Source organism: Miscanthus floridulus, chromosome 8 (assembly GCF_019320115.1).
Source record: "Miscanthus floridulus cultivar M001 chromosome 8, ASM1932011v1, whole genome shotgun sequence".
Classification (NCBI taxonomy): domain Eukaryota; kingdom Viridiplantae; phylum Streptophyta; class Magnoliopsida; order Poales; family Poaceae; genus Miscanthus; species Miscanthus floridulus.
The window spans coordinates 68,559,727-68,575,694 of NC_089587.1; the positions used below are offsets into that span (position 1 = coordinate 68,559,727).

The window sequence follows — 15,968 nt, forward strand, 5'->3', positions numbered from 1 at the left end:
CCAGGTAGGATGCCAGCTTATCACCACAAACAAAACCCAGCTCATCTCCAAATTAATTAATAAAAAAAATACACGTATGTGCTAGATGTACCAAAGAATCTTAACTGAAATTAGCTAAAAAACACTGTTCCAGCTGAAATGTTGTGAGAGAAAAACACTGTTCCGGCTGAAAAAAGAAGCCGAACAAGCCGGATATGGGCATGGCTCATCCATCTATAGGAACAGGTACTGTGAATCTGCTATACACTAACTGCCTTTCAATCCAAGAAAGAAAAACATGGTTCATCCAAATCTAACCTATTCAGATAAGTTATCAGCATAGCACCGGGTACAGTGCTCCACCACTGTCAGCTTAACAGTAGATGGAACTTTATCTTCAATATATGCTCTAATTGCCGCAACCCCTCTACGGGCTTCCATGAGAAAACTTTTGTTCATGGGAGCGCACTTGCCACCGGTCAGTATTGCGTTATCACACTTCGGATCACCATAAGTGGTATCCAGTGTAAGGTAACCAAGTGACTTGGCGTTCTTGAGAATGTAACATGTAAGCTCAACCAAGTTCTTCTCTGAATTGAAACCTATGAACTTCACACTCTTGAGGCTGCCATGGTGCTGTTCAGGAATCTGCCTCAACTGCGATGAACCGTCAAAAACCGATGCATGCTGTATCTTTTCCTAGGATACCTGAAGATGAAAGAGACAACAGAAAATACACTTAAAGAATGGTCCCCTTGACAGAAAATACACTTAAAGAATGGTCCTCCAAGGGTGATCAGATGTCTTTTCAGGATGGAATGAACGGTGCCTTACATTCAACAACAAATTCTCCAAACAAGGAGAAGCTTCAAGGAAAGAAGCCAGAGAAAAATAATCATAACCCGGGCAAGAGGCCCATCCCAGATAAATAAGCAGGTGCTTGAGGAAGAGGAATTTGCTAGGCAGCATAGGTGTATCTACCATCTGCAACATAAAGATGTCTCAGATTAATTATACAAAGGTATGATAACTACTGTGATATGCACACATTCCTAATCTACAAATTAAGTTTTGGGAGAAGTATACCTCAGAATCCGAACCGATGGAAAGAGACTCGAGGTTTGGCATATTGGATGGAAATTCGGCACGGGCATAACATATGAGGTTTGGACGGCGCATGTGAAAGTTCTTCAATTGCAATGTTTCTCCGAGTGAGACTTTTACGTCCCATCCTGAATATAAAATAAAACTGGATAGATTTCGAGCTTTGCTCGCACTCGCAGATTGAAGCAAGCAGAAACCGTTAAGCAGTTAAGCTGCAGCAGCACGCAAGGTATCATCATGCACATTATCTCTAAGCAGTTGTAGATGTCTAACCGCCCTAAAGCAGGGGAGTTCGAAAGAAAGCACTCAAACTCATCATCCAAAATATGCACGGACTCCAGGCACGAACTTAGGTTTCTCAACGGGCCAAGGTCAGCTGTGGGATGGAAGGCGCAGAAGGAAAGTTGAAGACACCGGATTGAGTTTCGGACCCCATCAGATAAAACTGTGCATGGGATATTTTGCTTCATTTGAATATACTATATCCACTATGATATGGCTCAATGGTGAGTTCTTCAATCCCAGGTGTAACAGCAACCTGAAGCCAACTGTCCAAATACTGGTAGGAATCATAAATACCATATAACTGAAGTTTGAGTATCTTAATGTGGCTGCCTTTGTGGTTCCTCAGGATGTTGTCAATTATGCAGCTGGAATTCTCTCGAGGTGCTTTTGCATTTGAGCCCAGGATATGCCTATTTAAGGTGAGATTGGGATTGACGCCTCCAGGAATTTAGAAAAGCATGAGACACATGAGACAAGCAAGCACCACGGGCAGCATCACGCAGTGGCAATAGGGAATGTATATGGCGCCAGATGTCCTGCACAAACATGCACGGGACTACAATTCTACAAAGTATGAGCATAAGGATATGCTAAATAATTATATATCGAGTTAAATACATGGGTGGTCCATCAACTTGCGTTCTAATTTTACTTAGGTTTATCAACTTTGAAAGTGGGTTTTTGGGTTCATGAACTTTTAAAATGGTTCACTGTAGGTCCATACCCATTTATTTAACCTTAAATTCAACGTATATTTAACCTTAAATTCAACGTACATTTACAGAAAACTCCTTACCTTAAATGGTTCACTGCATGCATGCCCTGTGTCTGCTGGCCCGGTAGCGCCGTAGCAGTAAACGGCCGGGTGCACTGGACCAGCAGGCAGAGCCAGGTGATCTGACCGCATTCAGGCACACGCTGCCCCATCCCACGCATGGATTACTGCGCCGTGCCCCTCGTCGTCGGCTGCACCTCTGCTGGCCTGATGCCATACGTCGTATATTTTACACTACCCTGCACACATGCTGCTTGCCGTGTGTGTGGTGTTTGTACGTGTCGTACCGGTGCGCCGCAATTCATGCAATGGAGCTGCTAATAAATATGAAGTGTACGTCGTCCTGCGCCCTAAACGTACTCGTACATACGCTCGTGCGTTGCCGGGGCACGTGTACGTGTATATGCACAGTGACACGGCTACACGTATGAGACGCCCCTGCCGTGCCCCCTGCCTGCCATGTGATGTACCGGGCGCCCGGGCAGCCGAGAACGGACACAGGATCCATCGCCATCCACTGTGTATGTATGTGTATATCTGGCCATATGGGTGGTACTACATATATACGTCCTGTGTACGCATTGGCGGCCGTACAAGTTTTGGTTCTTGTGTGCCTGCATGTAAATGTAATGTACGTACATTCATTCACATACGTGGCTGCATAAGTCTTGTGCCATACTGACTGTATCACTTGGATAGTGCCATACTGATGAGAAGCTGTTATTTCTGAGATGGAATTGGTGTCGAAGACTAATGCATTCTGTGGAGATGAGAAGCTGTTATTTCTGTTGCCGTAGCAAGTAGCAACTAATAAATGGCTATGCTTCTGGACATCTAACGTCTGTTGCTTTCACTGGATGAAACAACAGTGCTCGTGCTCATTTTCTTAAAGAAGTGGTAGTTATAAACTGACTTGGCAGCCTGTAGCACATGTCCACATATCACAAATATGAGTATTTCAAGTACATAAAAAGTAGTTACCTGAAGCTCTGATCAGATATTTGGATATATCAGTGATACAGTAGTAGCGTCTGAAAGCAAAAAAAAAGAACATATGTTCCAGAGCCTTGGCGCATCGTCACGGTATGCATGATGGATTATCAAATGTGTACAGAACTACAAATATGTTATGTATGCATGTGAGAAATAAAAAAATTCAAACTTAAGCTTATTGAGTTCAAAGACTACTAGAAAAATAAAATACTTAACAAAAGAGTGAGTAAAAATCAATATAAAAAAGGTCCAGAAAAATAAAAAAATAACCAAAGAAAGAAAATATCAGAAAAGAAAATCCAACATCTGTAATTCTAAAAACCCTGCTTTGAAATTAAAAAAGAAAACACGAGAGCAGAATTTCACATAGAAAATAGAGAAATTAACATGCATGCGCATGGCTGAACATATTACACATTCATGAAATATTTATAAGTGAACTAGAATCATTGATTCAACACTGACCATCCAAGTAAAAACAGCACACACCAGACTTCGCTCAATCCCACTAACAGAAACAAATCCCACTAACAGAAACCAAATCTTTGAAGGAACTAACATTTCCTAATTGCAGTGCATATAGCATCTGTGATAACACATATAGCATAGCATATACTGAACAATACTGATTGCAGTGCCATTGATAATGATAACAGTAGCATAAGAAAACTACCACTACCAGATATAAGTGACTCCACTCTCACCAAACCTACACTCCACTCTCACCACTAGCTGTCTCGCCTACACTAGCACTCATCGCCTTCACAATCTTCGCTCTCTTCGCCTTCACGTATGCCCTTTGATCATCGTCCATGGTGGTCAAATCACAAAACATAATTTTTTGTTCCTGCTCCTACTGCAGCCGCTCCTCCTCCATCTGAAGCCTGCGTTGCTCAAGCATCATATCCTTCTCCCACCTTTCTTTCTTCATCATATGTTCCTCGGTCTTCATTACCAACAAATTTTGCATCATATCCTTGTACTCGTCATCTCCTTCATTTTTTTTCAGCTTGTCTTTGGATTGCTTTCTACCCGAAGGTCGGGCTTTCTTGGCAGAAGGGATTGAGGAGCTTTCTTGGCCTTGGGCGGTTGACTCATCGTCCTCTTGTTCACTTCCTACCGGGAAGTTGAGCTCTCTGGACTTGGCCGGCTTCTTGTTGCCTTCAAGCGTTGATTCGAACTTCTGAGTGTGCCTCAACGTGAGCCAACAATGTTCGAATTGACAATTTTTGCCATTCGCTTTTCTGGCATACCTTGCTTGGGCTTCCAGCAGCTGCAGCAAAGATCAAGTGCATGATTAGATATATAGCAATGACAAGATATGGGATGAACCAAGTGCAAGATCAATTACATGCTCTTGGTATGGAATGCCGCTTGGATGACGACGCTCGACCTCCTCGTAGTAGCCTTGGAATTTCATGCACTCCTTTAGTATGATCCCAAAGCGATGCTCGAGTGAATTGGGAGTCCTATCGGACTCAAAGTCCCTGTTCCTGTGGAAATCATTTGCGATCCTCTCCCAATAAGTTTTTCCTGGCTGCTGATTCCCTATGATAGGGTCATTGCTAATATGAATCCAAGATTTGCAAAGTTGGATATCTTCAAGATTAGTGTAGTTGCTGCCTCGCTTGGATTTGCCGCCAGTACTTGGAGTGGCATCCTGCTGCCTCAACAATTCCAAATCATCATCCACTTCCTGTGTCAATATATTTGTGAAATATCCACTTCCTGCTGCACTTGAAGCCCTTGGTTGCTGCAAAGAAATATACAGAAATATGAGTGTTGATTCAGATTCAGCTATTAGAACAATCTTAAGAGCGTAGAACTGCAAGGCTTGTTACGTTAGGAGAAAAGAAAAGACGCGATAGGTTTGGTTTAGCCCGTGAAAGCACAGCGGTACGGTTCAGGTTCAGCTCAGCTCCATCGACCACCACAGGGACATGGCGATGGTCCGCCGCCGACACGCCTGCCTGAACAGAACTGAACTAGTGCTGTGTGTTCGTGTTCGCTCTACCTGCTGGAAAGCTACGACTACAGTGCACCGCTATGCCTGTGGCCCGACCTGCTTAAAGCAGTTGCAGCGTGTCCCTGCAGCCTGTTTAGACATGACAAAGGCGATCTCACAAGGATGGCCCGGTGTAGCGGCACCAATAAAACTTGTGCCTGACATTACATCGTCACAGCGAGGCACATGCATGTTGTCAAAGACAAGAGTAGAAAGCGAGCCAGATTATATAATAAAATAAACAAAGTCATACTATTATTAAAGATTAATTAAAGTAACACCAGCTCATCGATTAAGATTTCATACTGATCGAGTATTGTCAAAGGGAGATGGATGGATCGATCGATCCTGCTGGGCTCTACAAAGGCGACGGAAGGAATCGAAAGGAGGAAGAGAGGAACACGCGATCAGGCCGGCCTTGCCTTCCTGAGTCCTGATCAAGCGGAACCAAAGGCAAAGCAAAGCAGCGAGCGAAAGGGCTCCCATGTCCTTATCAACCAAGGCTTCAAGCTTTTGCTCGCCGCGCCGCAGAAAGGAGATGGATGGATCGATCGATCCCCGGCCAAGTGCATGCTGCGGCGTCTGCGGCTGGCCTTTGCATCATTCACAGGGCAGGGCAGGGCAGCGCGTCTGTATTGCAGTGCGCCACGATGCGTCTGTGGGAGAACTAGCTAACCAGTTCAAGCCCTACTACCTTTATGTATAGCAACCTGTTTTACAAGAATGCCCTAATTACCTTTATGTATAGCAACCTGTTTTACAAGAATGCCCTAATTACCTTAACTGAACCAAGTAAAATGGCATACAATTGCACATGACTATGATGAAGGCAAGTATGTAATAGATTGCAAAGAAACTTCAGAAGCCCAAAGTTCAAACTTGTGATACTTATACTGAAACTCATCACAATGGCATACAAGCAACAAGCCACAACATCTAGTGTCTAGAGGTAAACTCAACTATTTAATTCACAATAAATGCCTAAACACCATGATGGAACTCTAGTGCCAGAGTACTCCTCCTATGACAGTGGAGTATTAAATTGGAACCCTCTGTAGCATTGCAAATGTGCAGATCCCCAAGATCAGACATAATGAAAATCCAAGATTATGCAGTAGAGGCAGCTCTTAGGTAAAGATTATCATATCTGAATCTAGTGCAGCTACAGCTTTGCATCTGAATCAAAAAGAATATACAACTGCTACTGCTATAAACCAGGTGGGTTTATGTTTAACCCTAGAAAAGAAAGGCTGAACTAGGACTTGTTGGATTGTTGATATGTCAACTACTATGTGTTCAGATTAGATACCCAAGACAAATTGGCTATCAATATTGACGCAAGCTCTCTTGGGAATGAATCAGAACTTCAGAAGGCTCTCTTGGGAATGAAATTAGCACAACTCACCGAGTAGTCAGGCGTCCAATGGTTGGGGCTGAAGTCGTCGCCGGCAACCTCATAGACGTGTGCTGGTGATGTTGTGGTGCTGCCGGCGTCCCAGGTGGCGGCGTGAGGCTCCGTGAAGGTCAACGCACGAGGGCCGAGTAGAGGCTGGTCGTTGGGGAACCGGCGAGGTAAGCCGCTGCCGCCACTACCGGGAGAAGGCATCCTGCCGCTGCCGCCGCCGGGAGAAGGGCCTTCTTGTCGACGAGGCAGGTTGGCAGTGAGGGGAATCGAGGCAGATTGGCGATGAGGAGCGACGAAGGAACGACGTTTCGTGGCAGCAGCCGGACGGGGAGGCAGCGCGCCTCCGAAGAAACCCGGCGCCGCCATTTGCGGCTCCCCGCGCTGCCACAAGCCCACGCGATGCCCGCGCGACGCGCGAGCGTGGCTGCAGCCCCGCGACAGGCTCCACGCGGCGCGGTGCTCCTGGGGTGGACGGGGGCGCTCGCGATGCCGTGCCGAGGTAGAGTCCGGGAGGGGAGGAGGCTCGCGGCTCGCGGCAGGAGCAGCACGGCGGCTCCCGAGCGGCGGCGGGGAAGACGATTCGGGGGAGGAATAGGAGGGCCTGTTTTCTGGGGACCCGAAACTAAATTTTGACAGCTCTCCTAAAATGGGAGCCCAAGTAGGAGCTGCATTGGAGTGGATTTTTTTGGATCAAGTCCCTAAATTTGGAATAGGGACATGTTTAGGAGGTGGGCTGGAGTTGCTCTTACAAGATGTGGAAGAAATCGCGTTGGCGCCAGCGCCGCCGAGCGGAGGCGGAGCTACCTTGCTGAATGCTGATACAGACGAGAGGAAATTTGGGAAGCTCCCCGCAAACGCAAAGCAAGAGAGAAGTCCAAAAGAGTGAGCCCACTGCCCATAAACTCCGCCCATGCCCAGCACAGCGCGCGGCCCAGGAATGAGGCGAACGAGGCCGATATGAAAAGGAGAAACGAGGAAGAACTAGGCCCAAAATTCTTCTTTTTTTTCCCTTTTCGTTGGAGATATCATACTTGTATATATACTAGCAAATATGTCCGTGTATTACAACGGAAGAAAATAAATTATCAAATTAAAATGGAAAACAAGAACATAAATTATGTGTGTATATCCTTTTAAAATTTAGAATCTATAAATATATCATAACTTCAATTTTATATTTATACTATGTATGCTTTGTTTTACCGTTAAATATCAAGTTTCGTGACTTTCGTTGAGGATCTTTAGTTCAAGTCGACAAGAAGTTAGTTGTCGCTATATCAAGTACTGGTCTGCCCATCGATAATTATAACAAGTGACCTCTCTCTAATTTCCATGTTATGGGACTCGTCAAGGGTTGTACTGGTGCATGCATACAGTCGAGACACAAATTTATTTAGACCAAAATAACCACAAACACCTCAAGATATTAGTTCACATTGGATTAGTTAGATCATCAGTTCAACCAAGTTCTTATAAGATAGGTTTTGTTCTTAATCAAAACAAAATCAATGACTTGATGATGAAAACTTTTATTTTTTAGGAAAAAATTAAGGTTCAAAGGTCTTTCTTTATTCTTTGTTTTCTATATTTATTTATTGGAATGTGATGAATAAAAAAGATATAAACGTTAAAAGTGAAAATGCAATGAAATAAATGGAGAGGGGCAATGTGCCTGAAGTAGATGAAACATTCTAAATAGATATTTGCAACATACGTGTATAATCATTGCAACATATGAACATACAGATCTACTTTTGCAACATCCGTATCGCGCACATAGGTACCGCCTTCACCTGCGGGTACCACCTATGCCTACTCATGAAACACTTTCAACATGAAAGCACTTCTTGCAACATACGTTTAAAGCAGATGAAATATTTGAAACATACGCTTGCAACATATGTGTATAGCCACTGCAACATATGCAACATTCAAATAAAACACTTGCAACATACGTCTGAAGTAGATGAAACATTCTGAATAGATACTTGCAACATATGTGTATAGCCATTGCAACATATGAACATCCAGATCTACTTTTGCAACATCCGTATCGTGCACATAAGGACTACCTTCACCTGCGAGTACCGCTTGCGGCTACACATTAAACACTTCAACATGAAGCACTTCTTGCAACATAAGTCTGAAGTAGATGAAATATTTGGAACATATGCTTGCAACATATGTGTATAGCCACTGCAACATATGCAACATTCAGATAAAATACTTACAACATATGTCTGAAGTAGCTGACATATTTTGAATTGATACTTGTAACATACGTGTATAGCCATTGCAACATAGGCAACATCTAGATCTACTTTTTTGCAACATCCATATGGACCACTTCCAACATACATCTGAAACACTTGGCACATATGTTTACAACATACGCTTTTAGTGCAACATGGATGGGAGCACGACGAATTGCACGGTGGAGGTGGCCCTGCGAGAAGGCCGCAACAGGTGAGGCACGTGCAACGACGAGGTGAATCCGCACGGGACAGAGCGAGCAACGGTGCAGGTTGGCGGGGTACGCGGAGCAAGCGACGCGGGCAGGGCACGCGGAGCGGTCCGTCCGAATGGACGGACGACTGCTCCGTAGCATTACCGCTAAAAACAAATGCATGATAAAATTTTGGCACAATGTTGACTATGGTTAATCAGGCAAAATAAATTATTAAGCTGGCCATACAAATATTTTATATGTGGCTCTAACATATCAAGGTTCATCTGAAAATGGTTGATATTTATGTTGACCATGCAAAGTTGACTCGTAATATAATGAAGCACACGTATATGTGTGATCTATAATTATTTTTGGACCATAGGTATTTTTGTGCACATGCATGCAAGTATAGACGGTGGCCATACGTTGTTCTAGCTGGTCATTCAGCATTGCTATGCATGCATGTCGATTATGTCCTCTTTTGGTATAAATGCATGTCTCACGTTCTGGTATTTTTATGCACATTTGTCTTAAAATATAACCGGACCCACCGAGCAGCCGATGCAGCCTGGAGCAACAACACAACCGGGGCGGGACGTGACGCGTGGAGTAGTGCGTCCGGACACTTAAAACAAATCAACAAGGTGGCCTATGAATTAAAAAATACGAGCACATGGAGCGATCCATCCGGACAGACGAGCGCCCATTTCCTATCATTACAGTTTTCTTTACCTTGCACTCGGCGTCTATTTTCAATCAATACATATGGTCCAATTGACTATGACTGGTCTTTCGTATAGTTACTGTAACACCCTCGGTGTTACATTGTACAATTTTTGCTAAAACACTGCATGAGCATCATACTTATGTGTAAATGTGTGTAACATAAAGTATAAATCAATGTACGGCACTTGAAACGTTCATCTAAAACAAGAAACCAATGTTACCCTTCAGGTCGCTTTGTATCGTTTAATATTCTAAATGAATTTTTATTGGACGGAAATACTACGAAATGCATCGCAGAGCATAGTAAAATTGGTAGCCCGAACTTCATAGACGACGATGAAATATGTGCGGTCGAGGACGAGGTTCGCTAGCTAGCGTATCAAGTAGCTTGGAAAAAGGATTCGATGCGAAACCGTTCAAAGTTTAGTCATTTCGCGTAAATTTGAAAATGGGTCGACGAAGTCATGTTCGACAATTTTTGTAGAGCGATCGGGTTAGGAAGTGGTGAGATGTTTTGGCACGGTTGGCTAGCCCTTGGTACCCTCTTGAGTGTAGAATAGCTGGTTCGACTCTTGAATCATTGGGTTTGAGTTTTTGAATGGCTTTAAAAAGCGTGCATGCCACGGATTGGGTCATGCCAGCGCCTGGGGCGCGGTCACCGCCCTGTTCGGCCTGGCACTGCTGCGCTAGCCTACCTAGCACGCTGTTGTGCCGCCCGCATCGCCAATGTCGTGCTTGTGCGAGCACGCCACGTGCGGGCCGCCGCACTGGCGGTCCCTGCCATTGTCCTCGCCCTACTGGCCGCGCCGTGTTGCTACCCTGGCACGCCGCGTACGCTCCCGCACCGGTCGCCATCGTGCCTGCGCGCGCACACATAGCGCGTTGGCCCTACGCTGCCAGCTAGGGTCCCCTGCTACCTTGCTCTGGCACCTGGCACGCGTGCGCGCTGGGCCCGACCATGCCTAGATGCTCTGCCCACCTCCAGTGCATCTGCCCGAGGCTGCTGCTCGCGTCGCATCACGTCACTCGCATTGTGTGCCGTCCAGTGCTGCCATCTAGTTACTGCTCCTATTGACATCGGCTGTGCGCGCGTGTGGGCTCGTCCTGCTTGCCGTGTTCTCACGCTTGCGTGCGAGGCCACGCCAGGAGTGCCCGTCACATCGCCTTGGAGGTCGTCGGCTGGCTGAGCCGCGCCAAAGCCTAACTGATGTGCTGGGCCTTTTCTTTGTATTGTGCATGTGTGGTGGTCAAGTGGAAGGATGGCGTCGTGCCTAACCGGGCACTATGGCGGTGGAACAAGCGAGGGGCACCTATTTGAAATTTTGCCATCGCCGGCCGCCATAAGTCCGTAGGTGTCGCCCCTGCAATTGGCCTCACACACTCCACCATTTTCAAATTAACTGTGCACACAACGAGCTCGGATAGTTATCTTTCGAGTGAATTTGTCCCGGCGTTCGTTCGGCCTACAGTGAGGTGAGGCGGGGCGTTCCCCTCCCGGCGGTCCGCCATGGCTGCCAGAGCGGGCGCACGTCTAGGCCGTCGTGTAGTGCTTTGCCGTTTCAATTTGGTTGTGCCTTGCGTAATGGTTGACTTGGTGATCACGCTCGTGCAGTGGTTTCACCGGTGGAGCCGTGGGTCACCGGAGACGCCATCGCCGTGCTCGATGGGAACCAGAGTCACCCTGTTTTCGTGGCCGACCATCTTGTCGAGCCTCATGCCTTCGCCCAATCCGTCCGTCATGTGTCTGGTGAGGCCCTCTTACTCCTAGGGTAGCTAGTTGACTCAATTAGGGCCAAGGTTCGCCAGGGCGCGTGGCCGTCCCCGACGGACGTGGGTAGATGCATTTCCGTGGCCGACGCGCTTGAATGTAGTAGCGACTCAATTAGGACTTCTACATTGTTTAACACGGTTTGTAGATGGTTAAGGAGTAGCGGTGGAGGCGTTAGGCAAGGTTTATTCACTAGCATCGGCGCCACCACGGCCAAACACCGCCATGGTGTGTGGCCATGCCTCTGTGTGTCACCAACCAGGCTATTTAGTACCTCTATCGAATGCGCTTGGGTTGAGGAGTGTCATGATGGTATGAATCGGGGCCGTGGAGGTGCGTGCTCGCCGGCGTTAGGCCGGGAGGGTCATGGTCTCTATTAAGTCCGGCCAAGGACATCGCATTGTAAATTTGAAGCAAACCAGGGGGTTAAATGCTTGAGTCAGTGAGAGATGGGAATAGTAGCATGGACTGCGGTTCCATTTGTTTGGAACCCGAGGGCTCTTTTGCTTAATGTAGCGCCCACGTAGGTTTTCCTTCCGTGGGCCGCTGGCGCGCGTGTGTTGTGCCGCACTGGGCCGTGCTGGTGCGCTACGCGGGTGAGAGCGCGGGCATTGCGGGCTAGGCCGCACCGGAGTGCTGAGCGTTCGGGGGTGGGCTGAGCCGTTTGGAAATGGGCCACGCAAGAAGGGATGTGGTTTTCCTATTTCAGTGAATTATTGAAGGTTTATTCAATATAGTTTCGAACAGAACTTTGAAAAATTGTAGTAAATTGTGTAGTTGTCCAAAAATAGTGAAACCAATTTTGTTAGATTCACAAAATTACCATCTACTTGTTAGTACAGTTAGATTACAGTTAGCTATGATGGCTGGTATGTTTACCATCAATTCCCATCTAGCTTATGTGTTGTTCGATTCTGGTACATCGTATTTCTTTATGAGCATGGGATTTATGGATCGACACAACTTACCACTTATGACTATACCATATGCCTATAGAATCCGTACTGTGGGTTCGCAAATGTTCATCAATACCCAAACGGACACAGTAAGCTTGGTATTAGCCACCCACACTTACCGCCTACAGTTCATGGTAATGCTGGGGAAAGGCATTGATGCTATTCTTAGAATGAACTAGTTGCAGGTGTATGGGGTAGTATTGGATATGAAGCAGAGAAGTGTCGAGTTACGGCTTCCTTCTTCTGAGGATATGATATCTCTGCTTGTACCCTCAGATCCAGTCTTACATGTTGCTGCCCATACTGAAGCCTCTCCTGATCTTACCCCCATCCCTGTAGTGTGTGAGTTCCCAGATGTTTTCCCAAAGATCTTCCTGGGTAGCCACCGGATAGAGAGGTAGAATTCAACATTGAGCTAGAGCCTAGTACTGCTCCTATCTCTAGACGCCCGTACCGCATGGCTCTAAGGGAATTGGCAGAAATGAAGAAGCAGTTGAAAGAGTTGATGGAAAAAGGTTTCATCCGTCCTAGTTCTTCACCGTGGGGTTGCCCAGCTATTTTTGTAAAGAAGGATGGTACTCTGCAAATGTGTGTGGATTACCGCCCTTTTATGCGGTAATAGTTAAGAACAAGTATCCTTTGCCCCACATAGATACTTTGTTCGACCAATTAGCTGGTGCCAAGGTATTCTCGAAGATTGACCTCTGATCAGGCTATCACTAGATCAAGATCAGACCACATGATATACCAAAGACATCTTTTTCTACTAGGTATGGGTTGTATGAGTACCTAGTGATGTTTTTTGATCTCTCCAATGCTTCTGCCTTCTTCATGTACCTAATGAATTCAGTTTTTATGCCGGAGCTGGACAAGTTTGTGGTAGTGTTCATCGACGATATCCTGATATATTCTAGGAATGATGAAGAGCATGCCCAACACCTTTGGATAGCACTGGCTCGACTAAGGGAGCACAAGTTGTATGCCAAATTCAGTAAGTGTGAATTTTGGTTAGATCGAGTGCAGTTTCTAGGGCATGTGTTGACATCTAACGGTGTTTTAGTGGATCCCAGCAAGGTGCAAGATGTATTGGATTGGAAGTCTCCCAAGTCTGTGCATCAGATTCATCAGTTTCTTGGTCTAGCTAGGTACTATTGGCGTTTCATCCCGAATTTCTCCAAGATAGCCCAGCCAATGACCAAGCTACTCTAGAAAGAAGTTAAGTTTGATTGGAGTCTAGCCTATGAAGAGGCCTTCCAAGCTCTGAAGACATTTCTGACCACTGCTCCTGTGTTGGCCCAACCGAACATTGATAAATCCTTTGATGTATATTGTGATGCCTCGAAGATGGGTCTGGGGTGTGTGCTTATGCAAGATGGGCATGTGATAGCTTATGCTTCGCGCCAACTGAAAAAGCACGAGGTGAATTACCCCACTCATGACTTAGAGCTGGCTGCTGTGGTCCACGCTCTGAAGATTTGGAGGCACTATCTGTTGGGCAACAAAGTGCATATCTTCACTGATCATAAGAGCCTCAAGTATATTTTCACTCAGTCTGAACTGAAGATGAGGTAAAGGAGATGGTTAGAATTGATAAAGGATTATAACCTGGAGGTTCATTATCACCGTGGAAAGGCCAATGTAGTGGCTGATGCTTTGAGCCAGAAGTCACATCAGGTTGAGGAAACAACTTTGTCTCTCAACCATGCAGAGGTATTGGCTCACATTGCATTGACCTCAAAATTGCTGGAGTAGATTATTTGGAAGCAAAGGGAAGATCCTGAAGAAATTCCCCACATCAGAAAATTGATTACCGAAGGGCGTGGCCCTCACTTTAGTGTTGATGAGCATGGAGTGGTGAGATACAAGGATAGACTGGCGGTTCTATCCAATGAAGAGCTAAAGAGGAAGATTTTGAATGAAGCCCATCATTCAAAGTTGTCTATTCACCCTGGCAGCAACAAGATGTATCATGATCTGCGCCACTTGTATTGGTGGTCCAACATGAAGCAAGATATCACCTGGCACGTCGCCGAGTGCGACACATGTGGTAGAGTTAAGGTAGATCATATGCGTACCTCAGGATATCTGCAGCCCTTGCCCATTCCTGTTTGGAAGTGGGAAGATATTTCTATGCATTTCATTGTGGGTTTACCCCGCACAATCAAGGGGTATAACTCTATCTGGGTCATTGTGGATCCCCTCACCAAGTCCGCTCATTTCCTCCTAGTGAATTCTAAATATTCTGCCAGACAGTATGTCGAGTTGTACCTAGACCGGATTATGACCCTACACGGAGTTCCCCTCACTATCATCTCCGATAGGAGATCAGTTTTTGTCTCTCACTTCTAGGAGCAACTCTAGGAGTGCCTTGAAACTAGTCTCCTCCATATTTCAGCCTATCACCCCCCGACTGATGGCCAAACCGAAAGGGTGAACCAATTGCTCGAAGACATATTGAGAGCTTGTGCAATTTCTTTTCCTGAGAAGTGGGATGGAAGCCTAAAGTTAGCTAAATTTTCCTACAATAATAGCTATCAAGAAAGCATCCACATGGCACCATTTAAAGCTCTATATGAAAGAAAGTGTAGGACACCCCTCAATTGGGTTGAAGTGGGAGATCATGGATACTTTGGGCCAGAATTCATTAAGGAGGCTTAGGAGCAAGTTGTCCGTATTCAGAGTCATTTGAAGGCCACTTAGAACAGATAGAAAGCCTATGCAGACAAGCAAAGAAGGCCTTTAGAGTTAGAAGTTGGGGATTATGTGTACCTCAAGGTGTCTCCTATGAGAGGGGTGCATCAGTTTGGTATCCATGGCAAGCTAGCTCCCCGATATGTGGGTCCTTACAAAGTCTTGAAGTAGTGTAGCCCAGTTGCTCACCGTCTACAGCTTCCTGATATTCTATCTGCGGTACACAATGTGTTCCATGTATTACAACTGAAGAAATGTTTGCGGGTTCCTGATGAAGCTATGGAAATTGAAGGACTTCCTCTCCAGCTAGATTTGACTTATGTTGAGCACCCTGTAAAAATCCTAGATGAGAAAGAAAGAGTAACCAGGAACAGTGTGGTAAAATTTTACAAAGTGCAATGGTAGAACCATTCAGAGGATGAGGCCACATGGGAACAAGAGGGTTACCTATTGAAGGATTACCCCCACCTCCTCTCTGGTTTAGATAGTTAGTTGCTGCATCGAAATCTACTTCCTATCTCCTTCTCACACTAGGCACATGAAATCTCGGGTTGAGATTTTGTTTTAGGGGGGTAGATTTGTAACACCCTCGGTGTTACATTGTACAGTTTTTGCTAAAACACTACATGAGCATCATACTTATGTGTAAATATGTGTAACATAAAGTATAAATCAATGTACGGCACTTGAAACATTCATCTGAAATAAGAAACCAATATTACCCTTCAGGCCGCTTTGTATCGTTTAGTATTCTAAATGAATTTTTATCGGACGGAAATACTACGAAACGCATGGACGGAGTGTAGTAAAATTGGTAGCATAAACTTCATAG

General features: G+C 45.6%; 2 pseudogenes; both read right to left on the reverse strand.

Moving 5' to 3' along the window:
• Positions 1 to 297: 297 nt before the first annotated feature.
• Positions 298 to 2,295, reverse strand: LOC136469308 (uncharacterized; annotated as a pseudogene).
• Positions 2,296 to 3,845: 1,550 nt separating this feature from the next.
• LOC136469309 (glutathione S-transferase T3-like) lies at positions 3,846 to 6,912 on the reverse strand (annotated as a pseudogene).
• Between the last annotated feature and the right edge of the window lie 9,056 nt (positions 6,913 to 15,968).